Source organism: Nycticebus coucang, chromosome 6 (genome assembly GCF_027406575.1).
Source record: "Nycticebus coucang isolate mNycCou1 chromosome 6, mNycCou1.pri, whole genome shotgun sequence".
NCBI lineage: Eukaryota > Metazoa > Chordata > Mammalia > Primates > Lorisidae > Nycticebus > Nycticebus coucang.
Window position 1 is genome coordinate 126981596 of NC_069785.1, and position 18648 is coordinate 127000243.

The 18648-nt window shown below is 40.8% G+C and overlaps 1 non-coding gene across 1 annotated transcript; it reads right to left on the reverse strand.

Moving 5' to 3' along the window:
• Positions 1-482: 482 nt before the first annotated feature.
• On the reverse strand, positions 483-618 carry LOC128589488 (small nucleolar RNA SNORA2/SNORA34 family). Its single transcript, XR_008381054.1, has one exon. It is a non-coding gene; the product is annotated as a small nucleolar RNA SNORA2/SNORA34 family (small nucleolar RNA).
• Between the last annotated feature and the right edge of the window lie 18030 nt (positions 619-18648).

The following is an 18648-nucleotide window of genomic DNA, read 5'->3' on the forward strand; positions in this document are numbered from 1 at the left end:
TTATTAAATCATAGCTGTGTACATTAATTCGATCATGGGGCACCATACACTGGTTTTATAGACCGTTTGACACATTTTCATCACACTGGTTAACATAGCCTTCCTGGCATTTTCTTAGTTATTTTGTTAAGACATTTATATTCTACATTTACTAAGTTTCACGTGTACCCTTGTAAGATGCACCACAGGTGTAATCCCACCAATCACCCTCGAAACCAATTCACTAGATGACCTTTAAAACCGTTTTCAATTCTGATCATCTATAATCTGGTAAACTTTTTTTTTTTTAAGTATAGAATCATCGTTTTATTTTGGGTGAAAACCTGTAGTAATTTTGGGGGGTTACAATTGAGATTTGTATTACAAATTCTACTATAACTTAAATATCTTTTTGAGATAAATGTAATAATATTTTATGGATATTCTGGAACCCCAGTATTAAGGCTACAAATAAACACTAGCCCACAACTATCACCAATGACTGATGTTTCTTTCTAATGAATTGACCATTACATTTCCAAGTTCTGAAATGGCCAACAGACCATAGAAAGATAATTCTTTAAGCTCCTGCTTAAAACCAACAGCTTCAGCAAACTGCTGGCCTTGATTCAGGGCCAATTAATTTGGCAAATATTTCAATATTATCAACTAAGAGTCTGTTTCTTCTCTCTTTGGGGTGGTTAACATGGGGCTTGATTCCCAATAGACCCATCGGCATAGTAGACTCCAGAGTCTCGTGACTCAAAATGTGGTTCATGTGTCAGCAGCACTGCCTAGAAGCTTCATAGAAACAGACTCTTTGGCCCCACTCCAGACTTGCTGATTTAGAACTTGAGTTCTACCAAGGTTTCCAGGTGATCTGATGAACATTGAAGTTTAAGAGGCACTGACCACTGATTTAAAAGATTTTGGAAACTTTTTTTGATTGATTCACATCACTGGCTCCCATCCCTCTTCATGACTCTTACCAGAAAGTTTAGAATGGCTGATCACTCCTGCCCCGCCCCACCTATCTACACTCCAAGGGAAAAGGAAGAGTCGGCATTTGCCATTTGTTCCCATATCTTAATTTACAACTTAACAGTGGCCATCTACCAACTTACCCTTATAAACAGCCTCCCGGTACTCACGGCCACTTAGAATGTGAGGGATATTAAAAACAGCTCTTCTCCAGTAGAGCTAAAGGCCCTCTGATGAAATCATCTTTTCAATCCAGTCCAATCCTGAGACTCGCTAATTTTATAATGCAGACATTCATGAAAAAAATCTTCTCAGATTCTTTACAAATTGCCCCAGGCTTATCCATGTGTTATTAAAGTTGGGCTGAGTAATAAACGCTATAAATGTCTTAGGAGACAGCGCTCATGCCCAGTAAGCATGACATCCCATAATAGACCTATTTGGCTTGTTACCCCGGCGCCTTTCTCCACTCTGATCTCTGGAAACCAGAGAAAGGCAAACATCAGAATGTCAATCCAAAGCTGTAGACATGGGTATAAGATGCTTTGCTTGGAGAGTTTTCATAAGATCATATTTCTGGCCAGATTCCTATTACTTCTGAGTTGTAGTCAGGAGGTGTTTTTTTTTTTTTTATTAGCATTTCTCTTCCCAGAAGGAAAACATTATCCCCCAAATAAAATTCAAGTGAACTAAATCGCTTCCAACCTCAGCATCATTTCAGGCTTGGTGTCATTTGTGGATTCGAAATTGAGTCTTATTTAATCTGCTCGAGTTCCATTCCTAACGGGAAAAACGCCAAGGAACAAAAGATGCATCCCATTTTCAGAGGCAATCACCTTCTATGTTTTAGACTGATCATAAAGTAGTAGAATTTATCAACTTCTTACAGACTCAGCTCTTTCTGCCAAAGTTGAATCTGACTACGTTCACTCTTTCAGCAAACATTTACTGACCGTCAACCATATGCCAGGCACCAAGGCTGGCCACTGCAGAAAGAAAGACAGGTTGTTCTTTTTTTTTTTCTACAACAAAAATGTATTTATCATCTTATTTACATTTAGAAATATTTGAGGCTGTTTAGGAACCTGTATTTGAAAGACAGCATATTTATATCTGAGTCTATTTGGCAGAAACATGGTCAGAGTAGATTCTTAAATGGAAAAATCTCCCCTCAAGAATCTTGCACTGTTGGAAGCTGTATTATATTTTTGCTTACTTGTTTGTTATCCCGTTGTAAAGGAGAAATAAATAAATGAACTCCAAAGCATAACTATACCTCCAGTCTCCAAGACAGTGCCTGAAATAAAAGGGTGTTCAAAAAAGGTGTCTTAAATTAGTGAACAAAGACAGTCCCATCACACAAAAATATGAATACAGCAGAATTTGAACTAAAGGTACGTTTGCAAAGCAAATATCCTTAAAAGTGTAGAACTTTAAAAAATATGTATGAAATTAATCATCACTCAAAAACAGGACTGTTCATCACAGTTGCAGCATATTTAGATACAGAAAAAAGGAATAACAAGAATTAGGCCGTCTCGGCGCCTGTAACTCAAGCAGCTAGGGTGCCAGCCACATACACCAAAGCTGGCAGGTTTGAATCCAGCCCCGGCCTGCCAAACAACAATGACAACTACAACCAAAATATAGCCAGGCATTGTGGCAGGCACCTGTAATCTGAGCTGCTTTGGGAGGCTGAGGCAAGAGAATCGCTTAAAGCCCAAGAGTTGGAGGTTGCTGTGAGCTGTGATGCCACAGCACTCTACCCAGGGTGACAGCTTGAGACTCTGTCTCAAAATATATATATATATTATATATATATATAAAATATCAGAGGCCTCTTAGCACTTGTGTACCATGAAAGTAAATGTTGCAAATTTTTTTAAATCAAGAAAATCAGAGCTTACCTATGAAGGCAGAAATACAAATCATTATTAAATCATATAATCAATACCTTCCTAGTGGTTTGAACAAGATAATAGGGAATACAGACTAGTAAGCAATAAGGATCTAAATATGGTTTAGACTCTATAGTTGCTTCCAAGCAAGTTTTAATCAAAGCAGGAAAATAAGAAAAATGCACCCTAATACTGGCAGACCATAAATGTTGATGGTTAATCAGTTGGTATCTGCTATGGATTGAGACCTATCGTGATAGGCTGTAGGAAAAAAGGACAGATGTAGGAATGAATGGATTTGAGCTGACTATAAAAAATGGAAATTTCTGTTACAGAAAAGAATAAGAGAGAGAAAGTCTGAACAAGGAAAACTGAACAAAGGCACAGTGGTGAGAAAGCAGCACCCTATCTCCTCGGCCCTGGAGCAGCAACGAAGGTCTCAGTTGGCTTGGAGCAAAGGTGTTATGAACATGATATGTTCAGTGATAAATCTGAAAGATTGACTGGGACCAAGTGTGGGGTCCTGAACAGCAAATACAGAAAAGGGAGCTCTTCATTGAATAAGATCTACAGGTGAATGAAAGGAAATAGTAGGAAAATTAAATTTGTGTTAGTTTGTAGGATGAATTAAAGTAGGAAGATACTGGTGAAAGAGGGGGTATTTGTAGGTGATTGTTATGAACAGAATCCTATGCCTACATTTTTAACAATCATTGATAAGCAGTCCTTGTATTGAGGGAAGGGGGTTCCATGAAAGGAAATCTGAGTTAAGCACATCATTATTTCTGAGGAGTGTTCCTTGTGCAAAATGTAGCTGAGGGTCAACACCAGCTCTAGAACATTTTCTTCATTTAAATTTGTCAAGTCCAATTCAGAACATCCAGAATCCCAGAACAAAGAGACTATCGGTAGGGAGCATAGAAGCTTTGTCCAATAACCTCATTTTGTGGGTAAGGATGGAGCCCCCAGGTGATAACAGCCAGAACCTAGAATTAAAATACAGGCATCTAATTCCGAATTCAATGCTCTTTCCACTACACCCAATTCTTTCTTTAATAATGGGCAATATACTTCCCTTCAAAGAGCTCACTTATGGAAAAATACCCAAACTACTTTTTATGCAAGGAAGGTATTACAGCACATGTTCATTCCACTGTGAGAAAAATAACATAAATGTTTCTTAAAGCCTGATAGAAAAACAAGCCTCCTGTACATTAGTAGAATAAAGTTTTCTAGCAATCTTAAAGGCCACGTAATGAAAAGGTACACCTCTCTTTGAGTGTCAGCTTCTAAAGGCAAAATTTGCCCTGGTAGATAAAGGGGGGAAGAAATGAAGTCTTTCTTTTATTTGACTTATGCTGTCTCCTTTCTAAATATTGGCCCCTGAAAGCCAGACCAAAGTATTTGCAATTTGGGATGACAATATTCACTGCCCAATTATTTTAACTAAGTGCAAGAATCAACATGAAATCTCAGAGCTCTCAAGGAAACGTATTCATGGAATTGCAAATGATTAGTCATTTTCTCATACGTTAAATCCTTTCTGAGAAACTAAATACATTGATATTTAGGGTGAAGATGGCAACAGAACAGAATCAAAATTGCTCATTAAAGCATCTCAATGAGGGGTCTTAACTCCTTCTTTTGTCCCAGCTATCACAGTCATCAAAAAAGAGAGGTCGAGAGGTAGGGAGGTCGAACTCAAAAAGGTTTCAGTCAGGAGCTATGGTGGTTCAGGCCTACAATCTTAGCATTCTGGAAGGCCCAGGCAGGAGAATCCCTTGAGCTCAGGAGTTCAAGGCCAGCCTGAGCAAAGCAAGACCCTATCTCTACCCTATCCCTGCTAATATAAAACCTTTAGAAGAGCATAGGGGCAGGCACCTGTAGCCCCAGCCACTTGGGAGGCTAAGGCAGGAGGATCCCCTGAACCCAGGAGTTTGAGGTTTCAGTGAGCTAGGCTAGGACTGTGGTACTCTAGCCTAGGCAACAGAGTAAGATTCTGTCTCAAAAACAAAAACAAAAATAAACAAAAAAATGTTTCCACGTTTCCAAAGCTCATTGAAATATACATTATTTTGGGTGGTGCCTGTAGCTCAAAGGAGAAGGGCACTGGCCCCATAAGCTGGAGGTGGTGGGTTCAAACCCAGCCCTGGCCAAAACTGCAAAAAAAAAAAAAAAGAAAAAGAAATATATATTATTTTATCCACACCAAATTTTATGCCTACAAATCTTCTGTCTGTTTCCTCTTATCTTCCAAGATCATTGATTATGCCCATAACATACTTGAAACAATTAAAATGCTTTATAAATACATTGAGAGGGTCCTAAAATTATGTAATACTATAGTTTCTTAGGATATCACAGAATGTCGAGTCTACCCCTTCATCATCTCCTTACGTCCTGCTATGGGACCTTGTCAAGTGCCTAGACCAGGTTTTACTTGAATGTCATAAATGAGAGAAAAACGATCCGTTTTTTCCAAGGTCACCTACCCATTTTTATGCATTATCACCCCATGAAAGCCAAAATCTGCTATCCCGTGGCTTTTTGGCTCTGCATTTTGAGATAACAGACATCAAATCTGTTCCCTCTTCCGCATGAGAGCTCAAGTCAACAGACCTTTATTAAATGTTTACCACGCGCTCTGCTGGGCACTAGATATTGAATGAATGAATGGATGAGGCCTGGTCCCGGCTTCAGAGACAAATGTGTACCAGTACACTGAGCGTGCTCAAGATGTTCAGATGTACAGAAAGGGGATGCAACCCAGATTGAGGTGGTTAAAGGAAGTCTTCAGTGAATGTTTAGGGACAAATAGGAGCTAGCCAAAGAAGTCATTCCCTAGGACAAAAATTTAAGCAAAAGTACAGAAATGAGATATTATATGATGTGTATTCAAGGAATACAGAATGAACAATATGAGGGGCAGAGTTTAGGAAAGAATCAGATAAAGAGGTTTGCACCTTATACTGAAAACTTCTGAAGTGGTTTTAAAAAGGGAGTAATCAATCTGATTTACCTTTTTGTTCCATCATCGTGGTAACAGGAGAAACTAGGGTAGGAGAGGCAAGACCATTTAAAAAGTTACTTCAGAAAGCAAGGTTTAAAAATCAGGAAAACATGAATTCAATCTTTAATAATATAGATGTTTTTAAGAGCTATTTATGGAGTAAAATGAGCAGGCCCTGGTAACTAATTAGACGCAAAGGATCAAGGAGAGAGACAGCTCAAAGATAACTCCGTGGCTTCTAACGTGTGTCACTGAGTGACTGTTGGTTTTGCTAATTGTTGGTGCCCCAATTTGGAAATGCAAGTATAAGTTGAGACTGGGTTTCTTAACTTTAATAGAACTTTACAATATAATTTCGGATGACTGGTTAGTAATTGGACACAAGTCTACAGCTCAGAGGAAGATGAGTTTTAGAGAAATAAACTCCGCATCTAAGTGAGTTATTATGAGCTCTAGAGTATGTAAGATTACCCAGGCATAGAACACAATCTGGGAAAGGAGACACATAAAAATGCGACCTTGGGGAACAACATTCAAGTTGATTTCCAGCCATCATGTAACTTCTGGGTCTTCTCTGTTCTAAACCAAACATTCTCAGGTTTTTCCATTGCATCTTCTACTCAGTTACTTTTGACTGTGTTTCACTTTGCTAATTTTCCTCCTCAACTGGGATGCCCTCGATTGATAATGGATCCACGAGCAGCAGACTGGCCAGAGATGCAAATATCATCTCCATTCTGATGCTATCAGGGGAACAGATGGCAAGTAACTCACCTACATGTGTATTTTTACTTCCTCAATATAATTTCATCAGTAGAAAGTAGGGAAAATGATGTGTTCTACTTCTGGTCTAAGGTTTTCACAAAGCTGGGGCTGGTCCCCTTTCTACTCTTTATTTCCTCTTCTTTAAGCTGGATGTAAATGACAGTGAGGCCAAAGCTTAGAGGACCAGCAGATGGAAGGACCCTGATTCCCTACACTGAGAAAATGACATGTAAGACAGGGAGCATTGGCTCGGCGCTCATAGCACAGTGGTTACACGCCACCCACGTACGCCGAGGCTGGCGGGTTAGAACCCGGCCCGGGCTGCTAAACAATGACAACTGCAACAAAAAATAGCTGGGTGTTGTGGAAGGTGTGCGTAGTCCCAGCTACTTGGGAGGCTGAGGCAAGACAATCACTTAAGCCCAAGAGTTGGAGGTTGCTGTGAGCTATCATGCCATAGCACTCTACCCAGGGCAACATAGTAAGACTCTGTCCCAACAACAAAAAAGAAAGACATGGAACATCGTCTAACTTAAACAGTTTAGTGAGCAAGAATTAACTTTCAACTATTTTACACCACTCAGATTTAGGAGCCTGTTTTTTACAGCAGCTATTACTGTATGTAACTAATACTGTAATACTGTAAGTATACCGCTATTAAAATAGTTCAAAGCACATCAACTTTGAAAGGAGGGACATGGCACCAACATGTTATCAACTAAAACCCCTGTTATTTACAAAATTTGATGTTTTTTTTAATTTTTGAATCTAGTTACATAATGTCTCTCTATTAAATTTCATCTTATAATCAGGAACAAGATATGCTATTTAGGTGACAGGTACACCAAAAGCCCAGGTTTCACCACTAATGCAATTTATCCACAAAAAACCCACTTGTACCCCTAAATCTATTGAAATTTTTTTAAAAAGAATATGAACTAAAAACTTTTTCTTTTTATTAAATTTGGCTGATCTCTGAATATTTTTGACATTTGTTTGGAATTTGATTTTGTCCAATCCAGTATATTTTAACTATTCCTTTCAACTCTGGCACCCACAAGTTTGATCAAGAGTTCTATCTTTGAACCGTTATTAAAAATAATTGAGAACTTAGAATTGGACTAACGTTTCCAGAAATATCCACTTAATTGCATATTACGTGAGGTCCCTGCAAACCTTTCCCAACCCTAATGGTAATTCCACTAATTTGAACAGACTTCTATCATTCCACTCAACTACTGCTTTGAGTTTTGCAGGACTTAAGAGATTTTAAAAACTAAAAATGGGCTCGGCACCCATAGCACACTGGTTATGGCGCCAGCCACATACACCGAGGGTGGCAGGTTCGAAACCAGCGCAGGCCCGCTAAACAACTGCAACAACAACAACAAAAATAGCCGGGCATTGTGGTGGACGCCTGAAGTCCCAGCTACTTGGGAGGCTGAGGCAAGAGAATGGCTTAAGCCCAAGAGTTTGAGGATGCTGTGAGCTGTGACACCATGGTACTCTACCAAGGGCAACATAGTGAGACTGTGTCTCAAAAAAAAAAAAAAAAGATAACTAAAAATGGACCACAAACAAAGGAAATCTGTCCTCCTCTCCATCTCGTTAGCCTAGCATTTCACCAGTTCCTAATTTCACCCCTGCAGAGCCAGTGGCATCCCAGCTGCCTTCTGGTCTTTCCCAGTATCCATTTATCCTCTCTCTCACAGATCTTTCTCTCCAAAGCCAATCAGGCGATTGTTTAGCAGAGACGCATGTGCACCTCTCTGCTAAACAGTTCTAATGACTTCCCATTGCTTGAGAATGAATCCCTTTGCTTGGTGTACAAAGTCCATTCTGAGAGGGACCCCAATTCCTACACAGTCTCAGTTTCCTTCACCTCCATCATAAACTTCTCCTAACTCACCAGATGTTCTGTGTCCTTCCCCAGACTTGTAAATATTGTTCTTCAGCTCGAAATGCTTAGAATTATTTCTCACCTTTTCCTATCTCCCTTTTCCCTTTGGGTGTGTACCAACCTGCACGATCCTATAGTGGTTCTGCTTTCAATTTTTTGAGCAACCTCCGTACTTTGAATTGCCTTCTTCTCTGTTTTAAGTTTACTCTGCTGGGCTCCACTGTTCACAAGTCCCTCCTCTAGCCTGTGGGCACGCTGAGGACAGGGCTGTGGCTTTCACCTCCGTTTCCCACCTCCTAGCATAGTTGGTTCTAAATAAATATTTGTTGAAATTATGAGTGATGACAGGGAAACATAAATGGTGGGTGAGAAATAAAAACAAATGGACCCCCTCTTGGCCAAGGGGACCTTAAGAAACCTTAAAACTGAGTCCCCCACAAGACGGGACGGGTCAGACCCTCCACATCACATCCCCGCACACAACACCACTAGGCTTTCCCTCCTACAGATGAAACAGAACCAGCCCTTTGGAAAGACAGATGTCCAGGGCCTGCCCAATGCTGCCCAGCAACTGACCAGCATCCCTTCTTAATAAGAGACTGTGGACAGTGACACTTCTGACCAGTCTACTGCGCACAGAGGGCTTTCTACCCTCTGCTCCACCTTTGGACTTCAGGGCCGAATCCTCCACCCTGGGACCAAGCTAACGACACCATTTTTTAAGCTGCATTACCTGTGGACGTATGAAACTCAACTGCGCATGTGCATGTTGCTCTGTTCATACATATTCATGAATTCTTCCATGGCCTATTAAATATGTATATTTAGCCCCGCCCCCTCCGCTTAGCATAAATTCCTATTCTGTCCCTTTTACCTCTCCCTCCAAAAGCTTCTGCCCCAGGCTATGCTGCACCATGGCCACCTGCAGACTGCAACCCTTTATGAAAAATATAGCTCTTCTTTCCAAATTTGTGAAACCTCATGATTCTTCAGCTGACATGAGTGAATTTTCAAAAGGTGGCAAAAGGTTCAAGACGCCCTCTGACAAGGAAACAAAAACTTGAAATTGCCAGTTTTTAATGCACTGTTAGGAGAAGCACACTTGGATTATTTTTTTCCCAGTTTTATTAAGGCATACTTGGCAAATAAAGATTATATATATCGAAGGTGTACACTATGATGTTTGGATGTATGTATATAATACATTGTGAAGCGGTTACCACAAGCAAGCTAATTAACACAGCCACAACCTCACAGAGTTACCGTTTGGGTGTACGTAGTAAAAACTCTTTAGATCAACTTCCTCAGCAAATTTTATAATGTCTATAATGCATTATTATTATCTAAAGTCCATTAGATGTCCGGAACTGATTCATCCTGCGTGACTGACACTTTCAACCCTCTGACCAACATCTCCCTTCCCTCCCCAGCCCCTTGCAACCACCATTCTACTGTGTACTTTTGTGAGTTCCATTGTTTTCAGATTACATATCTAAATCACTCACCAGTATTAATCTGCCTCTGTTTGGCTTATTTCACTCAGCATAACGTCCTCCAACTCCTTCCATGTTTTGAAAACGGCAGGGTTTTCTTCCTTTTTAAGGCTGAATAATATTCTGATACATGTGTAGTCATGTGCCAATTCACAATGTTTTGGTCAAGGTCAGACTGATACACATAGACAGTGGTGGTAGACTAGCACATTTTTACTGTACCTTTTGGATGTTTGGATATGTTTAGATACACAAATCCTTACCATTGTGTTACTACTGCCTTCATTATGTAACCTATGTTACATTGTATTCAATATGCCACACCTGATAGCCTAGGTGGGTGGTTGGCTATACATCTTGGTTTCTGTAAGTACACTCTCTGATGTTTGCATAACAAAATCACCTAACAATGCATTTCTCAGAAGGTAGTATATACCATTGTTAAGTAATGCATGATCCTATGTATCATGAAATACACGTATATTTGTGCGTATATCCATATATTTATAGACACATATACCACGTTTTCTTGATCCATTCATCCATTGATGGACATTTAGATTGAATCTATATTTTGGCTACTATGAATAACGTTGCAATAAACACAGAGCTGTAGATATCTCTCCAAGATACTGATTTTATTTCCTTGGCTATGTGCCCAGATGAAGGAGTGATGGATCATATGGTAGTTCTATTTTTTAATTTTCTGAAGAATCTCCATACTGTTTTCCATACTAGCAGCACCAATTTATAGTCCTGCCAACACTGTACATGGATTCTGTCTTCTCCACATCCTCCCCACCACGTGTTATCTTTTGTTTTTCTTAACAGCTGTCCTAACAGGTGTAAGGTGACATCTTATTGTCATACAAGCCTCACTGTCCACTTTGCTACCACATGACTTTAAGCACCAAGATGGTTTTCTTTCCAGAATGACTAATGGTCACCATATGTATACAAGACTTATCTTTACAAGACCTTACCTACGTAATGTATAAAATAATAGAGCGAGAAACTTTCTTATACTTAAATATAGATATATTTAAGAGATGTGAAACTTCCTTAATGTTTAAATCCAGTATTAAGATACTGGCTTTAAAATCAGCATGGACCCCTGGTCAGGTCAAAAAATTATTATTATTTATTATGGTTGTTTTAGTAAAATAATAAAGAAAACCAATGAAAAATGACCAAATACCTAGAAATAAATTGAGTAAAAAGAATAAATCCAGTAATTAGTCTGGGAGTACAAAGCAGGGTTGATTTCATTACATAATAGTTTCCAAAGGGAACTAGCTGTCTTCCTTTTGAATCTTGATTAAAGGTGTGCAGAGGAAGGATATTCTACTCAACATTCCTTAGGGATTTCTTCCCATGATTTGGTTTCCCTTGAGTAGTTGGTATGATTAACTGGGCTGGCTTCTTTCATAATTGTCCTGAAGCCCTTTGTATTTTCAAACTGCTTTGCAATTGTTTCTTCTTGGGATGTACTTAAATATGACTCCATTAGGCAAAGTAGTAGGGCAAGCACAGCTCAAGGAAGTTATTGTTGGCAAAGCGTAGATAAAAGTCATAGCAAGTCTCTCGATCTTTTTTAGGGTTTTCAAGATGATTTTTTTCAAAATATACGCATTCCCAAAACTCCAACATGTGCACAATCACAGTGCGCTTAGCTTTCCCTCTTTGGACTTGGTATAAAGTTGTCAGATAAAATCAGGATGTCCAGTTAAATTTTAATTTCAGATAAACAGTAAGTATTATTTTAGGATAATTAGGCCCCATGTAATATTAGGAATTCTTTTTTTTTTTTTTTTTGTGGTTTTTGTCTGGGGCTAGGTTTGAACCCACCACCTCCGGCATATGGGACTGGCGCCCTACTCCTTGAGCCACAGGCGCTGCCCGAAATTCCAATATCAGGAGTTCTATATTTTTATTTGCTAAATCTGGGAACCCTAACTTAGGAAGATAATATTATTTATTCCAGAGCTGTATAAACTAGGGTAAGGAATTTAATCTTCTGGGTTGAAATCTCTTCTCTAAAAATAATATATTGTGCTACAAGGACTCTAAGTACAGTCTATTGATAACTGGGCTATCCAGTTATCAACATCCAAGACTTATCTCCAGGTAAAATTTCAAGATCACTCACATGAAGGGTGCTCCATTTGGAAGAAGATGGCCTGGCTTTGAATTCTACCCCTATGTGATCTTAGGCAAATCGAATTCTCAAAGTTTTAGATTCTTTATCTACTAAAATGGGGATAAGATACTCATTATAATGTCAAATTCGTTAACATGTATAAAAGTCCTTTGGGTCTATATAAAGTCATATGCAGATTCCAACTTTCAAGAAGTTACTCTGAACCAGTGTGAAGTGAGCTATTATCAAAGCTATGCCACCACAGCCTCTGCTCTCCTCTATGACTCAGAACAAATTTTCACACTCGAATAAGTTCTTAGTCCCCACAAGTAATCATTTTATCATCCTTGCTCTTTGCATTTCAAGAGACTTGATGTTGGCTCTACCTCTCAATTTCCTCAAATAACAAATGAGCAAAATAATACCCACTGCATGCATTTATCATGAGAACTGAATGAGAAAAAAATAGACAAAACGTGTGGCACACTGAGTTTCCCGCTAGGAATATCAGCTCCCTTCTACTATACAGTTCTCTCTGATGCCTCAACTGAAGTCAGTTCCTAGCTGGCCACTGGTGAGTAGATGTGTCTAAGGGGTGGGCCTCAGTTTCCCCTTCCCTTCGCCACCTAGCAGTTCTGGTGTCAGAGCCCAGCAGGACTCAGAGGGCCCCCTCCAATCTCCAAAGCTCCCCCTGGGACAGAGTCTGAGATATCCAGTGTATTTTGCATCCTCTGATTTCTACAGACGCAGAAGATAATACTAACCTTCCCTAACCTCCACCAGATTCAAACCAGAAAGCAGCAGAAGAAAAGTCATCTTGACCCAAAGGGGCATCAGGATAATGCAATCTAGACCACACAAAATTCTCGGTATTGGATGACCACCTAAGCCCCTCCATCTCCCACCCCCATCAGGTCTTTCAGCCTCTCTCTCTCTTGTCTCAGGCACAGCTCTTCCTCAGCCACATATTTTTTTCTTTTTTTTTTTTTATTGTTGGGGATTCATTGAGGGTACAATAAAGCCAGGTTACACTGATTGCAATTGTTAGGTAAAGTCCCTCTTGCAATCATGTCTTGCCCCCACAAAGTGTGACACATACCAAGGCCCCACCCCCCTCCCTCCGTCCCTCTTTCTGCTTCCCCCCCACAACCTTAATTGTCACTAATTGTCCTCATATCAAAATTGAGTACATGGGATTCACGCTTTTCTCTTTTTTTTTTTTTTTTTTTTGTAGAGACAGAGTCTCACTGTACCGCCCCCCTCGGTAGAGTGCCCCCGTGGCCTCACACAGCTCACAGCAACCTCTAACTCTTGGGCTTACGCGATTCTCTTGCCTCAGCCTCCCGAGCAGCTGGGACTACAGGTGCCCGCCACAACGCCGGCTATTTTATTTTTTGTTGCAGTTTGGCCGGGGCTGGGTTTGAACCCGCCACCCTCAGCATATGGGGCCGGCGCCCTACTCACTGAGCCACAGGCGCCGCCCCTCAGTCACATTTTTCATGTCACCAGACAGTCCTTTCCAGGGACAGAAAGATGCTGTACTGGGGAACTTTCCAAGCTGCCCAGAGGATGTCAGATTCACCCCTTACAGAAGCCAACTTGGAAATGGAATCATTAAGCTTTGCGAACATATCTATGATACAACAGTGACCTCTAGTGGCTGAGTCCGGGGAGACAACCGCCTGCGTCTCTCCCGGCAACCCTCTCCAGGAAGCTAGCCTACAGGATGACCACTTCTTGGAACCACTTCCCAGAAAACCTCTGCACAGCATCTAATTTTTTAAAAGGAGCAAAGATACAACCTCAGAGTTATGGGCCAATTTTATGTAATCATTTCACTCCACTGCTTACAAGCCCTAAGTGACCAATGTCCCGCCACTGACCACAGGATAAAGTCTAAAGTCCTTGGCACAGCAGACGGGGTTCTTTAGGAGTCTGGGCATGACCACCTGTCCACCTGCATTCTCCTACAACTTCCTCATTCATTAATGCACACCAGACTTTCCCCTAGTCCCTGAATGGTCTGTGTTGTTATTTCCTGTACTTTAAATAACCTTCTTCACATCTCCCAAAGGTAAAATTATTTTTCTTTATGAGGGTTTCATACCAAAAGTTGCTATGCTAGTGATACCTTCAATATTATCTGTCCTAGCCACTGAAGAATTAATTCTGCTTTCAAAACATACAGAAAGTGTAGCTAATACTGATCCATTAGTTTATTCAAGAAACAATAATAAGATATCTATCATAATGCCAATTTTTATGCTAAATGTTCAGGATGATAGTTAAGAGACAGAGTTTCTGACACCAGAATACTCATAAGCTAATGGAGACTGCATAGGAACATAACACTACAGAGTGTAGTAAGGAGCTATGTGCAACCCACACAATTGACTTAAAAATGAAGATCATTATTTAAAAAAAAAGAAAGAAGAAGAATGAAGGCTATTACTTTACCCATGAAAAAAGGCAATCAGAGACCCTATACCAATAGTTACAGGCCTTGGCTGGGGCTGGAGAATGAATAAGAGTTAGCCGAGCAGTTGGGAATATTTAAAAAGAAAAAGAAGGAGTGATGCATATTTGAGACATGAAGAAAGTTACACAGAAGCAAGAGCGTGTTGGGGCCAGGGCGCAGTCAGTACTAGCTGGCACTTGGGTTCTTTCATGCACAGCAGAGAGATAAGGACACAGACTGGGATCAGAAGAAAGGACCAAGGGTTTAAAATGCTGGCTATGGAAATGAGGGGTCATTGGAGGCTCATGAAGGAAAGTAATATTTTGGAAGAACAAACGGATACATAAACTAGTAATCGTTTATAGGATAAACAAAAACAGATCAAAATCAGATGTCTGCCTGTGATTGGTACTCAGAGACCCTCTAATCTAGTCTGAAGGGATAAGACAAGGTCAGGGAGTGGCTGGACAGAGAGGTCAGGTACAGGACTGCAAAGGAGAAGACTTAAAACACAAGAACAGTTACTTGATGGGTAGTTGTGAATAGGAACAAATGCCAAGGTTTCAAAAAATACGGGGCCCAAATGGAAACATAAAAGTCCAGATTTACTCTGGTGACAGGATCTTGCTGGACCATGGTCATTTTTAAAGGGTTGGGGTCCTGATTGGTCAAGGGAGAGGGTCTGGGAGTCTGGGAGCTTGCCCCCGAGGGACAATAGAGCCCTACTCTCTGTTCAAATACGTGTCCTGAGCATCTGGAGGATGACAGAGTCAGATCTGTTCCTCAGCTTCCAGGCAATAAGTATCGACTAGATGTCCTGTGGCAGGATCTGTTTTGTGTCCCTTCTGGACATTTTATCATGAATCAGGGATGGTAGCTGTCCCTTGACATACGGAACAGACTAATTGGTGGCTGAGCTGTCTGGGAGATAGTGTAAATTAGAAGGCTGAGCGTCCATGCAACTTTGTATCTGTATTATGTATTTCATATCCCAGAGACTTCTTGCCCACAGGTGAAGGGCCACAGTCAACTATAATGGGGCCTCTCTCAGGAAGGGCAGCCAACATGATAAAGAAGACAGAGCAAATCTTCGTCCACGCTGTGCAGAGAGCTGCTATTGTGCCATTTGGCAGAGTGAACCTGTCTTTTCACTTCTCTGTTTACCCCATCAGAAAACAAGCTCCCTGAGGGCAACAGATCCATATTCCTCAACTAGCATAACACCTGCAGTGAGCACTCCCTACATACTGGCTACATTAAAGAATAAATGAGCAACCCTGCAAGGGACATTGGTTAAGAAGTTCCTGCAGACACCCACGGGTTGAGCTGGAGCATCAGAAGGCCCTGTATCCTCCAGGATTTGTTCATTATTCTCTAGACATGTCTAACATGTATATTAGGAAAAAAATGTTTATTTTGGAAACAGATGAAAGTTATTTTGAGGCTCGGCACCTGTAGCTCAAGTGGCTAAGGTGCCAGCCACATAAACCAGAGCTGGCGGGTTCAAATCCAGCCCGGGGCCTGCCAAACAACAATGACAACTATCACCAAAAAATAGTCGGGTGTTGTGGCAGGTGCCACAGATACTTGGGAGGCTGAGGCAAGAGGATCACTTAAGCCCAAGAGTTTAAGGTTGCTGGGAGCAGTGACGCCACGGCACTCTACCCAGGGTGATAGCTTGAGATCCTGTCTCCAAAAATAAAAAAAAAGAAGAAGAAGAAAAACAGTGATTTTGACTTCAGATTGTGCCACTTCGTTCACTTGGGAAATTCACTCAAATTGTGTAAGACACAATTCCTTGACCTAAAATACAAATATTGTAATGATAATAATCCACTTCTTACTAAAATGCAGTGAGAGTAGAATTATACATGCAAAGTGCCCTTGGAGGAGGTGAAACAGATAGCAGGCCTCCCGTAAACAGTGGTTGTTGTGATTGGTGAATCTTCTTGCAATAGACTTTGAAACAATACAAACGTCAACAGCCGTAATAAACAGAACTAGGCAAAAAAGCAGGTCTGGTGCAGGACTCAGGAGAAGGCCTGGGCACTCTGGAATGCTCGTGGCCATGGTGTTCCAATGTGAACATACAGACTGCCACGCGGGCCCTAGCCTAACAGTTACAGGGGCCTTGCTGAGTGTGAACTAATGTCTGTGGAGGCAGGTCTGCACTCATGCATCAGTCTGGTTTTGATATTATATTAGGGGAAGGCATGCTACAAAATCCTCAGGGCAGAGAATTATTTATGGATGTTACAGAAGTATTTTGACATCTAAGATAAAGCACTAGCACTACTGATCTAGCTCCCAGGATTATAGGTAATAGCATAAAGAAATTTTTTTTAAATCCTTATACTTACTCTTGGCTGAGGCTGCTAGAACCTGCAAGAGATATTTAATACCTTAGAAATCAGTCTCAAGTTGATTTCATAGAAGCAGAGAGTAGAAATGTGGTTAGTAGAGGCTGGGAGTAGGAGAGGGGTAGTTAATGGCTACAACATTACAGCTAGATAGGAGGGATGAATTCCAGTGTTCTATAGCACTAGAGTGTGGTTATACTAAGTACAAATGTATATTTCCAAATAGAAGAGCAGATTTTGAATGCTCTTAAAACAAAGAAATGATAAATGAGGCGATGAGTATGCTAATTACCGATTTAGTCCTGATGTTGATCATTTGATAGATATATATACATGTTGCACACCTATAACAGAATATTACACTGTCCTCAAAAATATGAACAATTATCATATATCAATTAAAAATAAGGCCAGGTGGCTTGGTGCCTGTAGCTCAGCGGCTAGGATGCTAGCCACATACAGCGAAGCTGGTGGGTTCGAATCTGGCCTGGACCTGACAAACGACAATGACAGCTATGACCAAAAAATAGCCGAGCGTTGTGGTGGGCGCCTATAGTTCCAGCTACTTGGGAGGCTGAGGCAAGAGAATCACTTAAGCCCAGGAGTCTGAGGTTGCTGTGAGCTGTGACACCACAGCACTCTACCCAGGGCAACATAGTGAGACTCTGCCTCAAAAATAAATAAATAAAAATAATAAGGCCATGTACAGTAGGACACACCTATAATCCTAGCACTCTGGTAGGCCAACGCAGGAGGATCGCTTGAGCTCAGGAGTTCAAGATCAGCCCCAGCAAGAGTAAGATCACATCTCTACCTGTGGTAGCAGGTGCCTATAGTCCCAGCTACTCAAGAGGCTGAGGCAAGGGGACTACAAGAGCCCAGGAGTTTGAGATTGCTGAGCTTGGCTGATGCCATGGCACTCTACCCATGGCGACACAGTGAGTGAGACCCTGTCTCAATAAATAATAATAATATGATAAAAGCAAAAAGGAAAAATAAAAGAAATAAGTCTGAGCACCCACCTAGTATCAGCCCCCTGCAGTTAGCAGGAGCAGAATGCGTGGCCTAGCACTGCTTTCACATATGAAATAATTACATTTGTCAGATTTTGTTTCTTAAAAAAGGGGGAATGACATGCAATTTAAGAATCCTTTTGGGTCGAATGGCCACATTTAAGATAGTAAATTCTCAACTGTGGACCTAGTTAGGCAATCAGGAATGTAAACCCCTGAAAGTCAGTTTGAGGAACCAGGGACCAGGAGAGGAATGATGTTTTCCCAAATATCGTTCAGGAGTGATAAAGTAAAACAATATCATCCGCTTTCCAATGATATCTCTAAAGTGTGACTCTGTACCCAAGACCTGTCTTCTCAGTTGCAGACCCTATCCAACTTCCTACTGAACATGTCCATTTGAATATCTCTCAGATTCCTAAAACTCAACTTTCCAAACTAAACGTGGCAACAGCATGAATTCCCAAGCATTCTTCTTGATTCTTCACTTGTCCTCTACCCTCACACCTAATCAGTCACCACATCCATTTGACTCATCACACTCAATGTGCACCATACTCAGCAGTAGGCTCAGCCCTCAGTTACAAGTGTACGAGTTTTCTATCATTTCTGTAACAAATAACTACAAATTTATAGGTTGAAGATAATGCA